We start from the raw sequence: 21,771 nt of genomic DNA, 5'->3' as shown, positions 1-21,771 counted from the left end.
GAAGCTATAACTCACTGGGCAAGAGGAAAGGTCCCCCAAGAGTCAAGGTTAGAGGTGGCAGTTGGCCTAGGGGACAGTTTTCATTGGCATCACCAGCCTCAGACCATGGGAATCAGATGTCAGCTGGTTGCCCACCTCCTGCCCCAATTCCTTGGAAAATTTGACCTGAAACCTAATTAACACCCTGGCTTTGGGGGAGCTGGGCTCTCCCTGTGATTTCTCTGGGGTTTTCTCCTTAGTCTCACACTCCCACACAACTCATCTTGGTTCTGTCTGTCCTTCACCATTTTCCATTAAGAAATCTCCCCACACTCAAGCATTTCATGAGTTGAAGAGATGTGTTAGATTTTCTGGGGTCTCAAGAGGGGTCATGTTGAGACACATATGTGGCCTTTTGTCAGCTCCCTTTTTCCACCCTCCTGTTCCCCCAAACAACACATTATTCATTTTGTCTAACACTAAATGATTTACCTCACATTCGGGCCCCCTTAAGATCTCACCTTCTAGCCCAAGATCCGTTTTTTAAAAATGTTTAAGTTTTCTTACTAAGAAAAGTTTCAGAGGAAAAATTCTTCTTTCGAACTAAAAGTGAAAGCACAGGGGGGTAAAACAAGGTTTTGGAAGTAGGAAAATTTTGCTTTCTCCTGCCACCAAGAATAATTTGGTGAAGTTATTCTGAGCCTTGGTTTCCTCATCTGTAGAATGGGTGCAATGATATCTATCAATCTTCCCAGGTCATTTGGGATTCATGGCACATAACAGGTCCTCAGAAATGTTCAGTCCTTTCCCTTCTCTGGTTAATGAACACACCATCATGTTGACAGGAGAACCTGGAGTTTAGTCCTGGCTCTGTCACAAACAGTTCTGTGACCTTGGGGGAAACTGCTTTCCCGACCTGGGTATCTGGTTTCTCCCCTGGAAATAAGAGGTGCAGAAGGACTGACTGGTCTCTAGACTAGATTTTATTTTATTATTAAAATTTTGAAAAGAAGTGTTTTCCACCTAGGAATTTTAGTTTTAGAGTTGAAAAGAAAGAGTCTCAAGAGAAGGATGTCAGCTTTTTAGGGATGGATTTGGGGATGGGGTGGGGCCCAGGCCTCTGTCATTGTCCTGCTGGGATCTGCCAGAGAGTCACTCAGCATTTTAGGAGTCAACCTCTCCCTTGGTAGAACAGCAAAGAGGGAAGGCTGGTGAGGCAGTGGGGTATTCTGATGCTGGATTCAGGGAAAAATGGGCCAAGACGGACAGTGTTGAAAGAAATTTAGGAGAGAAAATTAGGCAGGTATTCTCCAGTGGCCAAGTTGCTTTTACAGCCTCCAAATGGTGGAGCTAGAAACAATTGTTTGAGACCTGCTGGTCAAATCTACCCCAACACAGATGAGGAAATGGCGGCTCCGAGGGCCTAAGAGATCTTCTCAGGTCTCCCCCTGCTGAACTCAGTGATTCCTGTCATACCATGTCCTTTCCACAGAAGCCACTTCTATTTCAGTTAGTTGCGACTCCAAGAAGGGAAACTTTAGTGTGTGTTTTGGCCCCCCAAAATGGCAGTAGTAGTTTTCTTTAAAAAGTTTTCTTCAGGACACTGTTAATCTCATGCAGTTTTAATAGAGGATTGTGTTTCTATTTCCTTGCACTGTTAGTGGCCGTGAGTGCAAATTTTCATTTTTTTTTTTTTTTTTTGCGGTACGCGGGCCTCTCACTGCTGTGGCCTCTCCCGCTGCAGAGCACAGGCTCCGGACGCGAAGGCTCAGCGGCCATGGCTCACGGGCCCAGCCGCTCCGCGGCATGTGGGATCTTCCCGGACCGGGGCACGAACCCGCGTCCCCTGCATTGGCAGGCTGACTCTCAACCACTGCGCCACCAGGGAAGCCCCAAATTTTCATTTTTAATGTAGCATGATTCACAAAAATGCTTGGTCTAAAAACGGAAGAACTGCTATCCTGGCAAGAATTAAAAGACAAAACTAAATGGGGGTAGGAAACAATCATTTCTAAAAACTAAATTAAAAGAAATATTGATTAGGCTTTCATTTACTTACAAGTGTAGCCCATCAGACCAATTGTCACTCCATTTCAATTTCTCCACATTATTCTGAACGTTTTAGACGTTTACCCCTCTTTTTACCTTCTAAATAACCACAGGCTCTTCCAAAGAAATGAGGGAACTGTGTGTGTGTGGGAGGAGCTGGGAACGTTATGAGAAGAGAGGCCAAAAGGCAGCTGTCAGTACAAGCCATAGCATCCCTTTGAGCCCTTCTGCTTTGGGAAACGCTTTGAGATGAGAAACCTGCCCCCTCCCCACCCTCTACCACCCTGGTCATGCCCGCACCTCTCCCCATTCTTCTTCACATTCAGTTGATTCATAGCTGGTTCAGTCCTCAGGTGTGCGAATCCCCCTCCCTGGGCATCTAGCACAGACACAAGCACCACCTGGTACCCTATCCATGGGGACCCTGGCTATGGGCCATGAAGGAGGCTGAGGGGGAGGGGCTTTCCAGGGGCCCCCTAAAGACTACTTGAAGACCTCCTGGCACCCACTTGGAATTACTGTGCGAACTAACATTTGTAGAATGACAGCTCTGTGACAGGCGTTGTGATAAATGCACAGCAACCTTAAGAGGATGAGACAATTGTTATTGATATTATTCCCATTTAACAGATGAGAAAGCTGAGGCACAGAGTGGTTAGGGAAGTCAGCCAAAGTCACACAGCTAGTAGAAGGGTGAAGTCTGGTTAAGAACCCAGGTTGTCTGACTCCAGAGTCCATACTCTTAACCACCACCCAGACTGCCTCAGAAGGACACATCCAGAGTGCCTGGTGCCATTGTACCAAGTTTTGGCAAGGATATGGAGAAACCACAACACCCATACACTGCAGGTGGGAATGGAAATCGGTACATCCATGCTGGGAAACTACTTGGTAGTTTCTTATAAAGTTTAACAGACATAAGTCATGTAACAGCAATTCCACTTTTAGTTATAAACCCAGGAGAAATGAGCGCATACAGGTACCAAAAGACATTCACAAGAATGTCCACATGTTCACAGCACTATTCACCATAGCCAAACGCTGGAAACCATCCAAATGTCCCCCAACAGTGAATGGTAAATAAATCATGGTATAGTCATACAGTGGAGTACTTACTGTATAGCAACGAGAACGAACAAACCACACACAGGAATAAGGATGAATCTCACCACCGGTGCTGAGAGAAAAAGAAGCCCAACACCAAGAAGTACCTGCTGTGTGTCCATATACGTAAACTTCAAAACACTCAGAGCCAGTGCCTGCCGCTGGAGGTCAGAGTAGGGGTCACCTTTTGGCTGTGGTGCCTAGAAGGGGGCACAAGGGCCACGTCTGGGGGTGCTGGCAGTGTTCTGCTTCTTGATCTCAGTGCTGGTTACATGGGTGTGTTGTCTTTGTGAAAATTCATCAAGCTATACACTTACGATCTGTACACCTTTCTTCATGTATGTTTTACTTGAATCAATAGTTTACCATTAAAATAAACTAAGACAGTAACAATGTCTGCCAGTGCAGAGGCCTCGACAGCATGAGCTCCTTCCTTCCCTCTCTCTTTTGTCTGGATGCTCCTTGCTGGTTCCTCCTCTCCAGGCATTGGCCTTCCAGTGTTGCCACTGGGTCTGGGGTCAGGGTTGCTGGGTTATAATGGGATGCCCAGAGTCTGCGACCTGGGGGTCTAGGAGATTTCTTGCCTGGACCAAGGCGAAGAGAACATCCGTTCCCTCACTGGGGCTGCTCACGGGGTCACAGGGGGCTGCGCCCTCCCTGCCTCTGCAGGGCTCAGAGCTGGCTGCCTTGTAATGGACCGAGTTCATGGCTGGGAGAGTGTGGCTCGAATTTAGGCTCTGCTGGAAACTCGCTCTGCCCCTGGGCAAGTCATTTAGCACAACGGAGCCTCCACTTGCCTATGACAAAGTTCTTAATGACCTAAGGTAGGCAGAAGTACACTGTATGCTGCAGGTGTGATGTAAACACGGGGCCTCATGAATAATAATGAGGAGTGAGAGCACAGAGAAAGGACCCAGCACAGCTAGAATGGGACACAGCCCTGCGAAGGATCCACCATCATCCGCTTTCCCTGGTCTCAGAGTTTCATGCTCCCTCCACTCGCCTGGCTCTGCTTAAAAAAGGCTTGGGCTTAATTTTTTGTGGTTTATGTCATGGTTTCTGCAATATCCCCATAGACAAAGCGGCCACCTGCAGGAGCTTCAGGATTTGGGCTTACTGCAAGCCCCTTTGTGAATACCGCTTCCTAGAATCCCCCGGGTCTAAAAGCAGCATCAGCTGGCTGGTTTCATCAGCAGTGATGGCCCTTGCCTTTGTGAGCAGTCAGCCTTTATATGGGAGGGATCGCAGAGGACATGGATGTCCTTTTTGCTGCCAAATCCCCTCCACAGCCCCCCGACGAGCTCTTGTCCTGCCTCTGTTTGAAAATCTCCAGTGACAGTGAACTTGCTAATTTCCACATACTCCTTCCACAGAGAGACCTTGAAAGGAGATTGTGGCCTCATCACTGGAATAAGACTCATGACTTTGAGGCTGTGCCATTCTGTTCAGAGGAGGAGCCACTGGGAGGAAAGGGTTCGATAAGAACAGAGCACGATGCTCAACCCATGATGGAAAGGACTTCTGTGGACCACCCAGCAGAGCTGGGCCCCTCTCAGCTTCCCTGCCGTGTGGAGCCAACACGCCTGCTGAGGATGCCCAACCTAGGACGGGGGTGAGACGAGGCTTGGCAGAGGTAAGCTGTTGTCGTCACTGCATACACGGCAGGAAGAGGGCTGGGCTGCGGCCGGGCACAGGGCCCGACCCCATCGGGGAGGTGATCCTGCTTAGTGCAGCCCATCTTAAGTCTTCGGCTCCCAGGATACCATTAAAAAGTATGGAACACCCTAAAGAGTTTTCCTGGGTTTTATCCATTAATACTTAAAATCAAAACTGAAAATGTTCTTAAATTATTCAATAATTTGTGTTTTGTTGTTATTTATTTATTTTTGGCTGCGTTGGGTCTTTGTTGCTGCGCAAGGGCTTTCTCTAGTTGCGGCGAGTGGAGGCTACTCTTCGCTGTGGTGCGCAGGCTTCTTATTGCGTTGGCTTCTCGTTGCAGAGCGCGGGCTCTAGGTGCGGGGGCCTCAGTAGTTGCAGCATGCGGGCTCAGTGGTTGTGGCTCGCGGGCTCTAGAGCGCAGGCTCAATAGTTGTGGCGCACAGGCTTAGTTGCTCTGCGGCATGTGGGGTCTCCCCGGACCAGGGCTCAAACCTGTGTCCCCTGCGTTGGCAGGTGGATTCTTAACCACTGTGCCACCAGGAAAGCCCCAATAATTTCTTTAAAAGTGTCAGATTCCCTGGATTTGAATCCCATTTCTGCCACCTAGTGAGTGCTCACTCTTAGCGGTTGTTATTATTATCACAGCAGGTACTCAATACAGACATGGTTGATTTTATTTCTAAAGCACAAGATCTGGAATCTCCCACCATAGGATTCAAACCAGTGCCTCAATTTCAGCAAGGAGCTCTAAAGGTTAATGTTATTGCCATATAACTATATGCCATGTTGTTTCACTCTTGCAAATAGGATTAGAATAGTACCAGTCCTGATAAGAGAATGGACCCTTGCTGTAGAGATACCGACTTCTTGGCCAGAGGACAAATGCCTCCCATTGCTGAGAGATCTTGGCCAGCTTTTTAACCTCTCTGAGCTTCATTTTGCCTGTTCTTTAAAAGGAGATGAGTAAAAATGCCTGCCTCATAGGTTTGCTGAGAGAATTAAGTAAGGTAAGGCACTTGGCTCGCCACCTGGCACATGGCACTCCATAGATGTTACCTATTATTACTTTAGATCAGAAGTCATCAAATTATATTTCTAGTACTTTTTTTAGGTGCCGGGGTCATCAGAGACAAATTGCACAACTGGTCAGGGTTCAGGGTATTTCGGGTGTGTCTGCTCCTTGGATACTGGCTGCACCTGTGGGCACATTGGGTCTCCCCCCCCCCACTGGCTGAGTCATCACCTGGCTGTTCTATCTCATGTACCAACAGGCGCGTTGAGATGGACTCTGGCCATGCTCAAAAGTGCAGAAGGCTCTGCAGCCTCACCGTGCCCAGTGCATGGAGCCCTTCTAGCTGGGGCTGGTGATGGTTTCCAGAACTGAGGCTGATGGAATTAGCAGCAAAGACATAAAATTCCATTTTCAGCAATGCTCCAAATCACTCTCACTTTTCCCCTTCACAACTTTACGATCTAAATCCTTCCTGATAGTTACTGCATGTGTTTCTTCCCCCTGAGAATCATTTATAGATAATCCCAAAATTAAAAGACACGTTTCTTCTGGTTCTGGAAATTCATTTTTCCATCACAGCCCTGTGACCTCTATCATATAACTGGCCATTATCTGCTTTGTGGTCAAATTGTTATTCAACAATGCCACAAGCATTTACTGACCTTCACCTGTTTGCCAAAGGCTGTGAATAGATACAAGGTGAAAGGGCGAGCCACCTCTGGGCGGGCCCCAGGAGCCGTGTCTTGGGTGACATGGAGACGGCTGCACCAACAAAGGACCACAGGGCGGGGGTGGGGGTGGGGGGAAGGCACCTGGCCAGGCTGCCAGTGGAGGAGGAGTGGCGATCAGGCCTGCGTCCTCCAGGTTGGCAAGGACCGTGTCCCACCATGTGTCCCCACTGCTTTGCTCACTCCTCCTTCCCTCCGATCCTTGCATGGCTGGCTCCTCTCGTCATCAGCTTTCATTTCAAATGTCACCTCTGCAGAAACGTGCTCCTGTTCATCTGATCTGCAGCAGGCCCTCGTCCCAGCACTCTGTCTCATCGGCACATTTTATTTTGTTCACAGCATATATCATTTAAACATTTCATTTACGTGTTTACTTGGACATCATATGTTTCCCTGACCTAGTAAACACCCAGTGAGCATTATTGGCTGAATGCCTGGCAGAGCCCCTAAATGAAAATGAATGAATGAACAACATGCTCATAGATGTTAAATCATTAGTCAGCAGCACATGGACAATTTTGGAAAAGTTAAAAATAGCTAATGTCATAGATGTAATTACTGTCTCCAACATATCAGAATTTTTCATGAGAATATTAGTCTGGGGGCTTCCATGATTACAGGATAAAGTAGACCCAAATTAACGTGAAAGAAATTTTGTAGTGAGGCCCTACCAATTAGAAACATACATCTGAGTAAAGACTTTAGTGCTAGAGACTTTGGGGGAAAATGACTGTTAGTTTTGAGGGTTTATTCCTTCACTGGCCTGAATGCAGGGATCTCAACCAGATGTGAAAGGCTATTTTAGGGTCGTGAGCCAGCCATGCCCCAGAGAATATTTCCAGGATCTTCAATCACATATAGATACATGTGTATATAACATACTTACATGTAAATGTATATATTTTAATATATTTACATATACATATGCATACACACACAGGAGTAGTAAAAATATGGAGAGACTGTTTAGCCAGTCCAGTTTGAACTACACAGGTACACTTGACAGGTCAGCTATCTCCTCTGTCCTAGTTTTTAGGCACACTTACAATGATGTGTTCTGGAACATTCTTGGTACTATTGAATAGTGAGTTCATTAGCTGGCAAAAGTGCCACAGACTTTTGAAGCATTACTGCAGACTCAGGCCATGTTTTTGCATTTCTGGAGACTTATTCATCTAGGAAACATGTGAAGTATATATAGCACTATTCAGTGCCAGGGCCAGTGTAAGAAACCAGGCATGCAGAGAACTTGAATGGACTAATGATGGAAACAGACACACAAATAACTCGCTGCTCTACAGAGCGGGGCTGCTGAAGTATACTCAGCAGGGGTTAGGGGACCCATGGAAGGGGTTGTCGATATGACTGGGGTTCTTAGAAGGCCTAGAAGGTTCCATCAGCTAGAATAGGAAGGCTAAGTAGGGGCTTGCTGGATGTAGAGTAGGAGGGGCTGGGGCTCAGGGAGTGAGGATGGCACTGCCAGGCAGAAGGAACACATGTGCAAAGGCAGGAGAGAAAAAACCGCCTACAGCATTGAAGATGCATGGATGTGGGCAGGGGCCAGACGAGGCTGCAGCAGACAAGACCGTATCGGCAGGGACCTTGGGTTTGAAGCCAGGGAGTCTGAACCCTGTTCTGAAAGTTAACGGGTGTCATAGAAGGATTGCCATAGACCTGGCTGTTAGAAAAAAGCCTTTGGCAGCTGGGAAGACGCATCAGGGAATTCCCTGGTGGTCCAGTGGTTAGGACTCGGCGCTTTCACTGCTGTGGCCAGGGTTCAGTCCCTGGTCAGGGAGCTAAGATCCCACAAGACAAAAAAAAAAAAAAAAAAAAAAAGAAAAAGAGAAAGAAAAGATGCATCAGATGGGAGAAAGCCCCCAGCTCTTAGCAATAGTTCCAGGGAGTGGACACCAAATAGGGGAGATGCAGAAGGGAGAGAGTAAAAAGACAGAGGGGCCTCAGGCCGTGGGAGACGGAGAGGACACGATGAAGAGAGGAGTGCGGAGGATGAGAACCACGGTGCACCAGGCCTTCTAAGCTCCTGGGCTCCGCAGTGGACAGAATAGAATGACAGCCCCGCCTGATGGCTCTGGCCTCTAGAAGGAGGAGCCAGACAGAAATAAGCAGGTCAGCAGGTAAACCAAGGCTAAGTCCTCTAGAGAAAAATAAAGATAGCGGCCCTGGCAAAGGGGGCGGGCAGCTTGAAATTTTAGACAGGTGGCCTGTGAAGGTCTGCAGGGCCTGGGGAAACCAGCCCAGTGGCTCCCTGGGGGAAAAGCGTTCCAGAAGGAGTGAACAGCAACGCGAAGGCCCTGGGGTGGGATATTTCTGGCGTGTTAGAGGAACTTCAAAGGCCCGTGTGGCTGGAACGACCAGGAAGAATAGCAGATAAGAGAGCTGCAGGGGTGATTTGAGGGCAGAAGGACTGTGAGGAAGCTTACAGGCCGTTGTAAGAACTTTGGCTTTTACTCTGCGTGAGATGGGAGCCAATGGAGGGTTGCGAGCAGAGGAGGACGTGCTCAGACCTCTGTTTCTATAGTTGACTCTGGCTTAGGGTGGAGAACAGACTGGAAGGGGCAAGGGCAGAAGCAGGGAGACCTGCTTTAGTGGGGGCAGCAGAGGGGTTGAAAGTCATCAGATCCTGGTTTTACTTTAAAGGCTAAGCCACCAGGCATTGCTGATAGATTAGTTGTGTCTGAAACAGAAGCAGATGTGATTTCAAGAGTTTTGACCTGAGCAGGTGGAAGATTGGAATTGCCATCTTCCAAGGTCAGAAGATCAGATGTGGAGCTGGTTTGCAGGTGGGGAGGGGGACAACCATGGGTTTAGCTTAGGGAAGTGATCTTGAGATGGCAGGTGGAGATGTCCAATTAGCAGGGAATTATAGAGGTCTGAGTCTCACCTGGGCTTCAGATGGTGCTGTGGAACAGGGCAGGTGTCCTGATGGGACCATCTTCCCATCGCTGAGGGTGTCTGAAATTCTGTCTTTAATGTCATGGTTCCTAATGGAGCTGACCATCATAATCACCAGGGGGGCTTTTTAAAAGAACAGATTCCTGAGTCTCACTTCAAATCTGTAGAACAGGAATCTCAGAGGTGGGGTCCAAACCTAGAAAAATGTTGAAAGTCTGCATCAGGCGACTGTGATGAGTACCACTGGTTAAGATTCCCCACATATAAGGGGATTTCTGTTGGTTTCATTGCTGTTTTAAAACTAAGGGGGTCAATGCAATGTGAGAAGACAAGCCACACTCTTGGCTTGGGAGAAACTGTTTGCAAAACACATATCTGACAAAGGACCTTTATCCAAAATATACGAAGAAGTCTTAAACCTCAGCAATAAGAAAACAAATAATCCGATTTAAAAATGAGCAGATACTTGAACAGATACCTCACCAAAGAATATATACAACTGGCAAATGAACGTATGAAAAGATGTTCAACATCATATGTCATTAGGACATTGCAAATTAAAACAACAGTAAGATACCGTCACATACCTATTAGACTGGCCCAAATCCAAAACACTAGAAAACACCAAATGCTGTGGATGTGGAGCATCAGGAACTCTCATTCTTTGCTGGTGGGAATGCAAAATGGTGCGGCCATTTGGGAAGAGAGTGTGGCAGTTTCTTGCAAAAGTAAACACACTTACCATAAAATCCAGCAGCCACACTCCTTGGTATTTACTCAAAGGTGTTGAAAACCTATGTCCGTACAGATACCTGCATACAAATGTTTATATCAGCTTTACTCATAATTACCAAAAATTGAAGAAACCAAGATGTTCTTCAGTAGGCAAATGGATAAACTGTGATGTATCTAGACAATAGAATATTATTCAGCACTAAAAAGAAATGAGCTATCAAGCCATGAAAAGGCATGGAGGAATCTCAAATGGATATTACTTTGTGAAAGAAGCCAATCTGAACGGACAACGTACTGTGTGATTCTAACCATATGACCTTCTGGAAGAGACAAAACTACAGTGACAGTAAAAAAGATCAGGGGGTGAGGGGAGGGAGGGATGAATACTTGGAGAACAGAGGATATCTAGGGCAGCAAAACTACTCTGTATGTTACCATAATGGTGAATATGTGTCAGTATATATTTGTCAAAACACATAGAATGTACAATACCAAGAGTCAACCCTAATGTAAACTACAAACTTTGGTTGATAAAAATCAAAACGAAGGGGGTGAAAATTTATGGAGAGGACAGACAGAAGAACATAGGAACCTGCCTTTTTTGCCAGACACTCAGCAGGTGCTAGAAATGGGTGAGTGAAGAGAACAGGCCAGTCACTGCCTTCGTGGAGCTTACATTCTAGAAACCCTGTTTGAAAAGCATGGAGACAGAAGGGGAAAGCAAGAGTGCCTGGAAATTGTGCCTCAGACTGACCTTCCGTCTCTGCCTAGAGAGAGGCTCCCGATGGTATAGGGCAGGAGAGTAGCACACACAAATCTACATGCCAGGGTAAGTCCCTCATCACCCCACCTTCTCGGACTGCAGTGGAATGCTCACCATCTGAGCCCTAGCAGCCCCTGTTTCTTCCTGCCCCACCCCACAGGTGTCTGGACACTCAAAAGAATTGAAAACAGGATTCCGAAGAGATATTTGACACCTATGTTCACAGCAGCATTATTCAAATAGCCAAAAATGGAAGCAATCCAATTATCCATCAGTGGATGAATGGATAAGCAAAATGCGATACTTACAGGCAACGGAATATTATTCAGCCTCGCACAGGAAGTTCCGACCCACAGTGCAACGTGGATGAATCTTGAGGACATTAGCTAATGAAATATCAGTCATATTTTTAAAAAATTTTATTGAAGTATAGTTTATTTATAATGTTGTGTTAATTTCTTCTGCATAGCAAAGTGACTCAGTTATACACATATATATTCTTGAAATGTCAGTCATAAAAGGACAATTATGCTAAATGAAATAAGTCATAAAAGGGCAATTCTTGTTTTTAATTTTTTTTAACTGAAGTGCAGTTGGTTTACAATGCCGTGCCAGTCTCTGCTGTACAGCAGAGTGACTCAGTTTTACACGATAGACATTTGTCTTTACATTCTTTTCCATTGTGGTTTATCACAGGAGATTGAATATAGTTCCCTGTGCTATCCAGTAGGACCTTGTTGTTTATCCATTCTATATGTAATAGTTGACATCTGCTAAATCCCAAACTCCCAGCCCTTCCCTCCTCCCACCCGCCTCCCTTGGCAACCACAAGTCTGTTCTCTACGTCTGTGAATCTGTTTCTGTTTTGTAGATAAGTTCATTTGTGTCATATTTTAGATTCCACATATAAGTGATATCCTATGGTATTTGTCTTTCTCTTTCTGACTTACTTCGCTCAGTATGATCATCTCTATTTGCACATGAAAGGGCGATTCTTGTATGAGGTACCTAGAGTAGTGAAATTCCTAGAAACAGAAGCAGATTGCCAGGAGCTGGGAGGAGGGGAGGGAATGAGGAGTTACTATTTAATGGGTACAGAATTTCAGTTTTGGAAGATTAAAAAAAAGTTCCGGAGATGAATGGTGGTGATGGTTGCATAGCAATGTGAATGTACTTAAATTCTGAACTGTACACTTGAAATGGTAAATTTTATGTTAACTGTATTTTACCACAATTTAAAAAAAGGGAGTTAGGCACTTTTACTAACCAAGCCTAGTAGGGTGGATGGGGGCAGCAAGGGCCACGGGGCCTCCTGGAAATGCAGCACCCAGAGCTGATGCAGCCAGGCATCCCCGGAACCGAATCAGGAGCAGCTGTGGCTAGGAGGGTATGGACTGGACCCCGTGCTCACCTCTCCTTCTCTGCTGCGCTGCCCTGCCCACCCCCCCGCCCCCAGCCTCCCAGCTTCTGCTCTCTAAGGCAGCTGGCTTCTTCATCTCCCTGGCTTGCAAGGGACCCCTCAGGACACTTCCTACCGTACTCTCCTGAGATGTTCTTTCATCTTAAGCTTCCCTGATCACTGCCTCGTCTCTGTAGCCTCCATTTCAAATTTTGAAGGAATCAGATTGGTCGTCCCATTTGGGGGGAACAGGCATATTATGAATGTCTGGCAGGCTTGTGGGCTGCTACCCCTGCCCAGTCAGCTCTGCCAGGTTAGTGGACAGCCTCCTGGGCAGCTCAGTCAGCAGGGCTCTGGCCACCCTACCCTCAGTGGGGGCTGTGGGCAGCAGGGATGATGGGTCCTGATGCTGGGACTCACAACAACAGCAGTGACCGAATCTGAAACCTCCAGACTGACAGGTTCTCTATCCATCCCAAAGTCAGCCGTCCTCTCCCTCCCTTCCTATCCCCATAACCTCTCCATCATTTGTTATTCTGTTGCTCATACACTCTGGAAACAGTAAATTACACACAAGGCAAGGCCTGCCTTATTGATTTTTATATTCCCACATCACTGTCTGGTAGCACTCAAATGTTTACTAATAAGCTAATTAGTGGGAAGATGAAAACATAGAAGGAGCAATGTGTTTGGAATCTGAAGACCACAGCTGAGTCACTCAAGGTCACTTTCTTTGTGACCTTTGAAAGAGCATCTAATTACTCTGGGCCTCAACCTCAAATTCTGCAGCATAAATTGGTTGAAATCTATCAGTAGTCCAAAACGTGTTCTACTGCGTCCACCCCCGCAAGGAGTCAAATGGGTGTCTTTCCAGTAGAATTTCTCAAAGTCTTTAATATGATAATGGGGCTTTACAAACTTCCCCAAGAGCGATTAAAGTACAGAACACTTCCCAAATTCACTTCTCCATATACTCCTTTAAACCTGGAACATCCTATGGGGCTTGGGCAGGGAAAGATGAAACATCTGTTTGGGATGCACATGATTCTAAGGGCTGATTTAACCTTCAAGAATTTTGGAATTCATATGAGTCTATTTGCCACTGCCTGTCTACTCACCCAGAACAAATTGCTTTGGATTATCGACTGGCTACCTTGGGTAATTTCCTATGTAAATATCTCACTCATCGTTGTCTGAGGTTGTTTCCCTCTGCCTGTTTACTCATGACCTGAAGTTAACGAAGGCCACTGAGTCAGATTCTACAAGTTGTTCCTCCTTATCTCGGGGTGACATGGTACCTCCTATTTCCAAGAAAGATAAGGCGCTGACACAGCAGGTTACTGCCGCTGAATCACCAGGTGAAGGCATCTGAGTGGGCAGCTGTTACCTAGGAAGTCCCCCGAGTTGTCAGGTCGCTGCCAGGTCACTATCGCAGCCATATAATTAGTGGGATGTATAATCTAATTTGAGGGTTTATTGTAGGGAAGTTAAATAGCTTTCACGACTTGGGCTAATGGCCAGATACTGTAACTTACTGGGGAACTAGACTCACTGTCAAATCAAAATATGGGGTGCTGGGGCTGCCAGAGCTGGGGAGCGCTCTCCTGTAGTAGTTTCATGGGGCTGCTGTAACAAAGTGCCACAAAACTGGGTGCCTTCAAACAGCAGAAATGTATTCTCTTCAGGCCGGAAGTCTGAAATCAAGGTGTCGGCAGTGCTATATTCCTACAAAGCTTCTAGGGGAGGAGCCTTCCTTGGCCCTTCTGGTGGCCCCAGATGATTTTTAACTCATGGCTGCATGACTCCAACCTCTGCCTCCATCTTTGCAGGGCATTTCCTCTGCGTCTGGGTCCAGATTTTCCTCTTCTTATAAGGACACCAGTCATGTTGGATTCAGGGCCACCCTAATGACTTCATCTTAACTTGATTATATCGACAACGACCCTGTTTCCAAACAAGGTCACTTTCACAGGTACCGGGGATTAGGACTCCAACATATCTTTTGGGGGATGTGATTCAAACCATAACACCCCTCACATCAAGAAAATGTATGTTTAGGGAGTTCCCTGGTGGTCTAGTGGTTAGGATTCCGGGCTTTCACGGCCGTGGCCCGGGTTCAATCCCCGGTTGGGGAACTGAGATTTCGCAAGTGCAGTAGGGTTGCACTCATCCCTCTGAGCCCTGTCTGTGAATAATGACTATCTAGTCTCTCCTTTTGGGTCTATTTTTGGTTTTGAGAGAGGAGAGTCCAGAGTCCAGGCACCTTCAGCTCAAAAGGTAGAATTTAGAGGCCATTTTTGCAGACAAGAATATATCTCGAGTCACTGTAACGCGGGGCTTAGGAGCCAGCTGGACTCTGGTTTGAATCCTGCCTCTACCACTTGGTAGCTCTGTGACTCTGAGCAGAGCTCTTGACTACTCTGAACTGTGGCTTCCTCACAGGTGGATGGGAATGACACCAATCCCCTCCCAGTGGTTCTCACCTGAGGAAGATTTTGCCCCCCAGGAGATATGTGGCAGTATCTGCAGATATTTTTGATTGTCACAGCTGAGGAATGCTGCTGGCATCTAGTGGGTAGAAGCCAGTGATGCTGCTAACATCCTACAAAGCACAGGACAGCCCCCATATAACCAAGAATGATCTGGCTTCAGATGTCAGTTGTGCCAAGGTTGGGAAATCCTGTCCATCCTTGTGGGGTTGATAATTGTCTTTGAAAATGAGGCATGCAAGGTACCTAGCACATGCCTGGCCTTGTGTCAGCCCAATAAATGGCTGGTCTACATATTGCAAAGTAGGGAGTTTGTGACAATCTCATAAAAATATGTGAACTCACTAGAATTTACAGAGTATGATGAGGAAAAAGGCTCTCAAATTCAGCGTAGTCCCTGTATCATGAACTCCCAAGAAACATAAGGAATGTAAAATACAATTGGCTAATGCAGATAATGAGTCGTATAGAAGGGATAAAAATATTAGTGGAGTGCTTGTTATGTCACATGCTGGCCACTTTTTCCTCCATCAGCTCGTTTAATCCTTTTAGCAACGTTAGGAGGTAAGAATTTTTATTCCCATTTTATAGGTGAAGAAATTGAGGCTCATGAGAGTTTAGATCTTGTCCCTGGGTTATGTATCTATAAGCGGTACAGCTGGTATTTGAGTCCAAGTCTGTCTGTTACCAAGCCGTGATTCTCTGTTGCCCTGCCCTGATTCACATGTAATCACTTCAACTGACAAACTTATCAGTCATGAACCCAGCAATGTGGATGCTGAGGGGTGCAGCCAGGGAAACCCTCAGGAGAATCAGGAACCTGTTGAAGGTGCCTCAGGGATTCCGAAGGATGTCTACCCCTCTAAGATTTCCTCTCCTCTTCCCTGCATTGGAATCCAGGCCCCTCTTGATGCTGTCTCTGGTGATCCTGATAGCTAGACCAGGTCTGCCCTCCAGGAACAATGCAAAATGCTAAAAAGTGAACCCATTTTCTTCCCCTCCTCTAGTTTCCCATGACAAGTCCTATTCCCTCAGGGTCACAGAGCACCAGCATACTACAAAGAAGAGACCATCTATTCTAACCAGAGATGTGACAACAATAGCACAAAAGTTGGGGGTGGAAAAATGGAAGTGTACTTGTGTAAGGTTCTTGAATATACATGAAGTGATATGACGTCACTTGAAGGTAGACAGTGATAATTAAAGATGTGTACTATAAAACCTAAAACAACCACTAAATTAATGATACAAAGATTTACACCTAATAAGCCACAGAGGAGATAAAGTGGAATCATAAACAGTTCACCAAAGAAGATAAACAAATGGCCAGTCCGCCCATGAAAAGATGTTCAACATCATTTGTTGCCAGGGAAATGCAAATCAACACCACAGTGAGATACTGCTTTATACCAACCAGGATGGCTATAGGCAAAAAGACAGATATTAACAACTGTTGGAGAGAATGTGGAGAATTTAGAACCTTCATGCATTGCTAGTAGGAATGTAAAATGGGGCAGTCACTTTGGAACAGTCTGGCAGCAACTCAAAAAGTTAAGGGCAGAGTTACCATATGACCCAGCAATTCTACATCTAGGAATATATACCCAGGAGAATATATACCCATATGTCTACACAAAAACATGATATACACGGCAGTGTTATCCATAAAATGTCCATCAACTGATGAATAGATAAACAAATGTGGTATATCCATACAGTGGAATTCATTGATGAAAAGTAATGAAGCAGGGATATGTACTATAACATGGATGAACCTTGAAAACTCTATGCTAAGTGAAAGAAGCCAGTCACAATAGGCCCATATTATAGGATTCCATTTGTATAAAATGTCCAGATTAGGCAAATCTATAGGGGCAGAAAGTAGATTCGTAATTGCTTAGTGCTGGGGGAGGGGTAGGAATGAGAGGATTTGGGGGTGATAGCTAAAGGTATGAGGTTTCTTTTTGGGATGATCTGTAAATATGGTGAAGGTTACACAATTCTCTGTATATACTAGAAATCACTGAATTGCACACTTTTTAAATGGGTGAAGTGTATGAGATGTGAATTATATCTCAAACTGTTACAAAAAAGTAATCAATCCAAAAGTAGGCAGAAAAAGAGAACAAAGGGAAAAAGGAATAAGTGGAACAAAAAGAAAAACAGCGAGATGGTCAATTTAAACCTAACCATATCAATAATCACATTAAAGTTAGATGGTCTCAGTGCTTCAATTTGAAGGCAGAGGTTGAGAGATTGGATGAAAAAGCAAGAACCAACTCTATGCTGCTTACAGGAAACCCACTTTAAATAAAATAAGGTAAACATAGAATGACAGAAAGGGATGTACCATGGTAACACTAAAAATAACCAAAACAAACAAACAAACAGAACACCAGGTGGATAGTAATATAAGACAAAGTAGATTTCAGGGCAGAGAATATTGCCAAGGACAAAGAAGTCCAGTTCATAATGATAAAATGGTTAATTTGTCAAGAGAAGATAACAATCTTAAATATTTATGGGCCTGATAACAGCTTCAAACTACATGAAGCAAAAGCTGATAGAACTGCAAGGAGAAATAGAAAAAACCCCAATTATATCTGTTATGTTAATTTAAACGCTTGTCATACAATAACTGAGAAGGAGGTTTGGAGATTGTCCAACCCAGTCCACTCATTTTACTGTATGAGGGAAATGGGGCTGAAAGAAGTCCATTGACTTACCCAGGGCCACAGAGCTCAGAGCTGGTGTCAGAGCCTGGCCATTAGCCTAAGCGTCACCAGGGCTATTTGGCTCCGTGAGATTCCCTGCATTATACGGACTCCCAAATACAGCCTAACACTGTGGTGAGAGACTTACCATCCTCAAGAGGTGGAGTCTACTAGATCACTACTCATGGTTACTTGTGTGTTAAGACACTATCCATTCAGCCCCTTTCATAAATATTTATTAAAGCGAGGCACTGTTAGAGGTGCTTGGGGTACAGCAGTGAAGTCCAACTCCCTCCCCTCGAGGAGCTTATATTTTAGCTAGGAAGAGACAGGCAATGAACAAATCTACAAGTGATAAAGGCTATTAAGACAAATAAAGCAGGTGAAGAGGGATCAAGAGCCGGCCAGAGCTTTAGGAAACCGTGTCCGCCTAGCATTTCCCCAAGAAAGGCTGGTCCTGTGAAACCTTTCACATAAAATGTCAAACAAGCACCGCCTATACTGTTTCCTTCTGGAGATTCCCTGTGCCTGTTAGTAAATTGAAGGCTATGAGAAGTCCTGCGCTGATGAAACATTTCAATTTCTCTGATCTAGTACTTTCCAATGATGGAGCATGCCTTGAGGAATGTCCGTGGTGCCTCTTAGGCTCCCTACCACATCTTTCCTACCCACTTTCTAGAAGCCGAACTTCCAAGTTTTTGTGTCTTTAGCTTATTCCTCGAAAAGATTGTAGTTTCTTCCAGCTCAACTTGCAGCTGAGGCAGTTACATCCACGTGAGAGGCAGCATGATGCTAGGGAAGGAGCCCTGCCCCTGGATCCTAGCGGGTGATTCCCAGCAAGTTTCTTGGCCTCAAAAATAGAATGAGGATCTCGACTTGGTGCTCTCAGATCCCCTCCAGCTCTAAAATTTTATAATTCCTTGGACTGAGATTTTAAGACCGTGGTTGACCTTGGCCATTAAAATAGGTATTCATGTTCCAGATGCTGATCCTGTCACTTTGTTGTGGAAAAAATGTTCAATCTCATTCATACTCCAGTCTAAGACTGGCTTAAAGCACTGGTTCCCAAGCTATGCACCGGAGTCATCTGGCGGTTTAACACATACACTGTTTAGGTCCCACCCCCAGAGTTTCTAATGGGATTGATCTTGGGGAGAGGGGCCTGGGCATTGGGATTTCAGCAAGTGCCCTTGGGGTTCCCATGCACTGCCACGGTTAAGAACCACTGCCTGTAAAACATGGTCTTTATACTGCAGCCTTTCTTGAATACATTCAGGGATTGTTGCCATATCTGAGCACCAGCTGGGCCTGGGGATGTATGACTGTATAGGGAACAGCTGTATCTTTGGCCATAAATAGAAGATACCAAAAAAACATAAACCCTCAAATGGAAAAGAATATAATTACATTTTAGCTTAATACTGGTGCGTATCAAGATTCTGAGCCCGAGATCACCGTTTTCTCCATGGTAAGAGATTAACAAATCTGAGAACATGTTATGGTCACAGTGGCCCTAAACTGAGAATCTCCCCTCGACACAAAGTGATGGTCAGAGTAATGAAAAGGGAAAGATTCCCCACTGAGCGGTTCAATCGTAGTTAGTGCTGTGTCTGGGGCCTCCTAAATGTCTATTCCTCAATGCCACCATTGGATTACATTTTGGGAGATGCTCTTTAAGTCCTTCAAGGTCATTTCTTAAGGGAGTCATTCCTGGAAGTAGGGCTATGAGATCAGGGAAGAGATGATCAGGCCTTACTTTTCCAATACTTAGGAGAAATGTGGCTAAGAAAGAGCATCAGTGGCAACGGTGAAAGGGGAGAGAGGGCGAGAACCGGAAAAGTGCGCCATGAGGTTGAACTTGGCAGGGTGTGGACGATGGGGACGATGCTTCCAGGTGAGCCTGAAGCGGGAGTCAGGGCAGGGGAGGTCCCTGCTGCTTGTAGACGGATGACAGCCCCCCAGCTCCAGCCAGCGGCACTTCCTCCTCTGGCCCAGGGGCTGGCTGAAGGAGCCTCCTTCCCCGCTCCCAGAAGTTCAGGGTCCAAGGGCTTGCCTGATTCCCTCTTCTGCCTCTGGAGCATCCTGTGCTAAGCGAAGCCTCCTAATTAGGCACCCAGAAATCAAAGTACTAGGCTCTACCAAGAAGAATGTTCCAGAAACCCTCCAATTTAATAAACAATAAAGAATAAACTGTTCTGTGAAAAAGCAGAAGTCTGAAACTAATTGCAGATGTTGCTTTTAAGAGGAAATGAATAAAGCAAATGGGAGCTGGAGTTCCTGAGTGATAACCATATCGCCTTTAAAAATTAATGAATATTATTTTCTGTAATAATAACAACTCTGGGCATTACCATCAGAAGAAACATAGTACCTCTGACGGTAAATGTTCTCCATTTTGGTACTGTAAATGAAGCCACCTCGTTCTGTTGGGACTTTGCTAGAATAATCTCCAGCCAAATGCTCCATAAGAAATAAAATGCCAGATGTCGGGGGAAATGACGAAAGCCTTCAACGGTCAGCCATGAAATGAAACCATTTATCAGTCAATAGACTATGAGATTTTTTTTAAAAAACAATGTCTTTTTCTCTTTTTTTTTGGCTGCGTTGGGTCTTTGTTGCTGTGCGCGCGTTTTCTCTAGTTGTGACGAGCGGGGGCTACTCTTGGTTGAGGTGCGCGGGCTTCTCATTGTGGTGGCTTCTCTTGTTGCAGAGCACGGGCTCTAGGCGCGTGGGCTTCAGTAGTTGTGGCGTGTGGGCTTCAGTAGTTGTGGCACACGGGCTCAGTAGTTGTGGCTCATGGGCTCTAGAGCGCAGGCTCAGTAGTTGTGGCGCACAGGTTTAGTTGCTCTGAGGCATGTGGGATCTTCCGGGCCCAGGGCTCGAACCCGTGTCCCCTGCATTGGCAGGTGGATTCTTAACCACTGCGCCACCAGGAATACCAGACTATGAGCTTTTAAAGGAGGAATTTGATACAAAGAAACCCGAACTGGTACTGCCAAAATTTCATTCCTGCCTTTCAATCCACTTCCCTGGAATAAGGCCAAGTCCACTGAAGGAAGGAGAAATAACACTTCTGGGTTCCCTGGAAGTTGTGAATTGAGGTGCCTGTTTTTAACTGCTTTTGAGCTCAGTTGTGGGCGCTGATGTGAAGCCATTTAGTAATACCAAAGCAGATGCAGGCTTGCACGTAAGAATGATTGGGAGCTGCTGCTTCTCAACATCCATGTGTCTCATCAGAAAAATAGGCTCTTCTATTTCTAACAGCAGACAGCGACCCCTTGGCACATAAGCTGGCACATCTACAAACAGACAAATGGATTGTCAGTGGGGAAGGTTTTTTACAATCCTTTCTATTTACTTTATTGTCATAGAAATGTTTTGATTAATCCACTTTAAAAACTTCATTTTGGAAAAAAAAAAAAGTCTTCCTCAGTAGACAATCCGAATAGGTCTGTATCTATTAAAGAAACTGAATCAGTATTAATACCCTTCCAAAACAGAAAGCACCAGGCCCAGATGAGTTCACTGGTGAACTCTACCAAACACATAAGGAAGAAATGATACCAATTCTCTACAAGTTCTTAGAGAAGATAGAAGCAGAAGGAATACTTCCTTAACTCATTCTATGAGACCAGCATCACCCTAATACCAAAGCCAGACAAAAACATTGCATCATTTTATGCAAAGGAACATTTCTGTATAGTATCATGATGTCAGTTAAGTTATGGCATCATTTGAGACCAATCATTCAGAGGTTAAAGAAAAAAAAGAATTGAGTAGTTTAAGTGTAGACATTATGAGCCTTTTAAAAGTCAAAAATTATTATAGCTTTTTAAACTAGAAATGAAAAGGCCACTGAAGCATCCTACAGTTTTTAATTTCAAATAAGGTAGATATCAATTGCTATAATCCACATAAACAAAAAGCTTCTTCTTTTTCTTTTTAACAGTAAAGAATTTTTGAGTTAAAAAAGTGAGAAAAATCACTGTATATTATCCCCAGCTGTGATAGGTACATTTCTTGCTATGACCTCATAAGGAGCCATTGTTATGGAATTCCAGGCACCTGGGTCCCTGGCTGGGCCTAGGTTTTTGGTCTGTCTAGCCCAGGAAGCTAGCTTTCAGTCATCTGAGGGGTTTTCACCAAAGTTAAATCTTTTCCTCTTTGGCTCTTTGTCTGTTTTGCTTACTACCTTTACTCCCCCTCCACACCCCCCCATTCTTTCTT

The 21,771-nt window shown here is 45.3% G+C and overlaps 1 protein-coding gene across 1 annotated transcript in view; it reads left to right on the top strand.

Moving 5' to 3' along the window:
• The first annotated feature begins 4,525 nt into the window (after positions 1–4,525).
• The window catches only part of EEPD1 (endonuclease/exonuclease/phosphatase family domain containing 1), a 146,150-nt gene continuing 128,904 nt past the window's right edge, over positions 4,526–21,771 (top strand). The window contains exon 1 of the mRNA XM_060156853.1: positions 4,526–4,765. The gene's annotated coding sequence lies outside the window, so the exon portion shown is untranslated. The remainder of the gene's footprint in view (positions 4,766–21,771) is intronic.

This window comes from Lagenorhynchus albirostris, chromosome 8, assembly GCF_949774975.1.
Source record: "Lagenorhynchus albirostris chromosome 8, mLagAlb1.1, whole genome shotgun sequence".
Classification (NCBI taxonomy): Eukaryota; Metazoa; Chordata; class Mammalia; order Artiodactyla; family Delphinidae; genus Lagenorhynchus; species Lagenorhynchus albirostris.
Note: the sequence above shows the minus strand (reverse complement) of the source record. Positions and strands in the feature narration are given on the sequence as shown.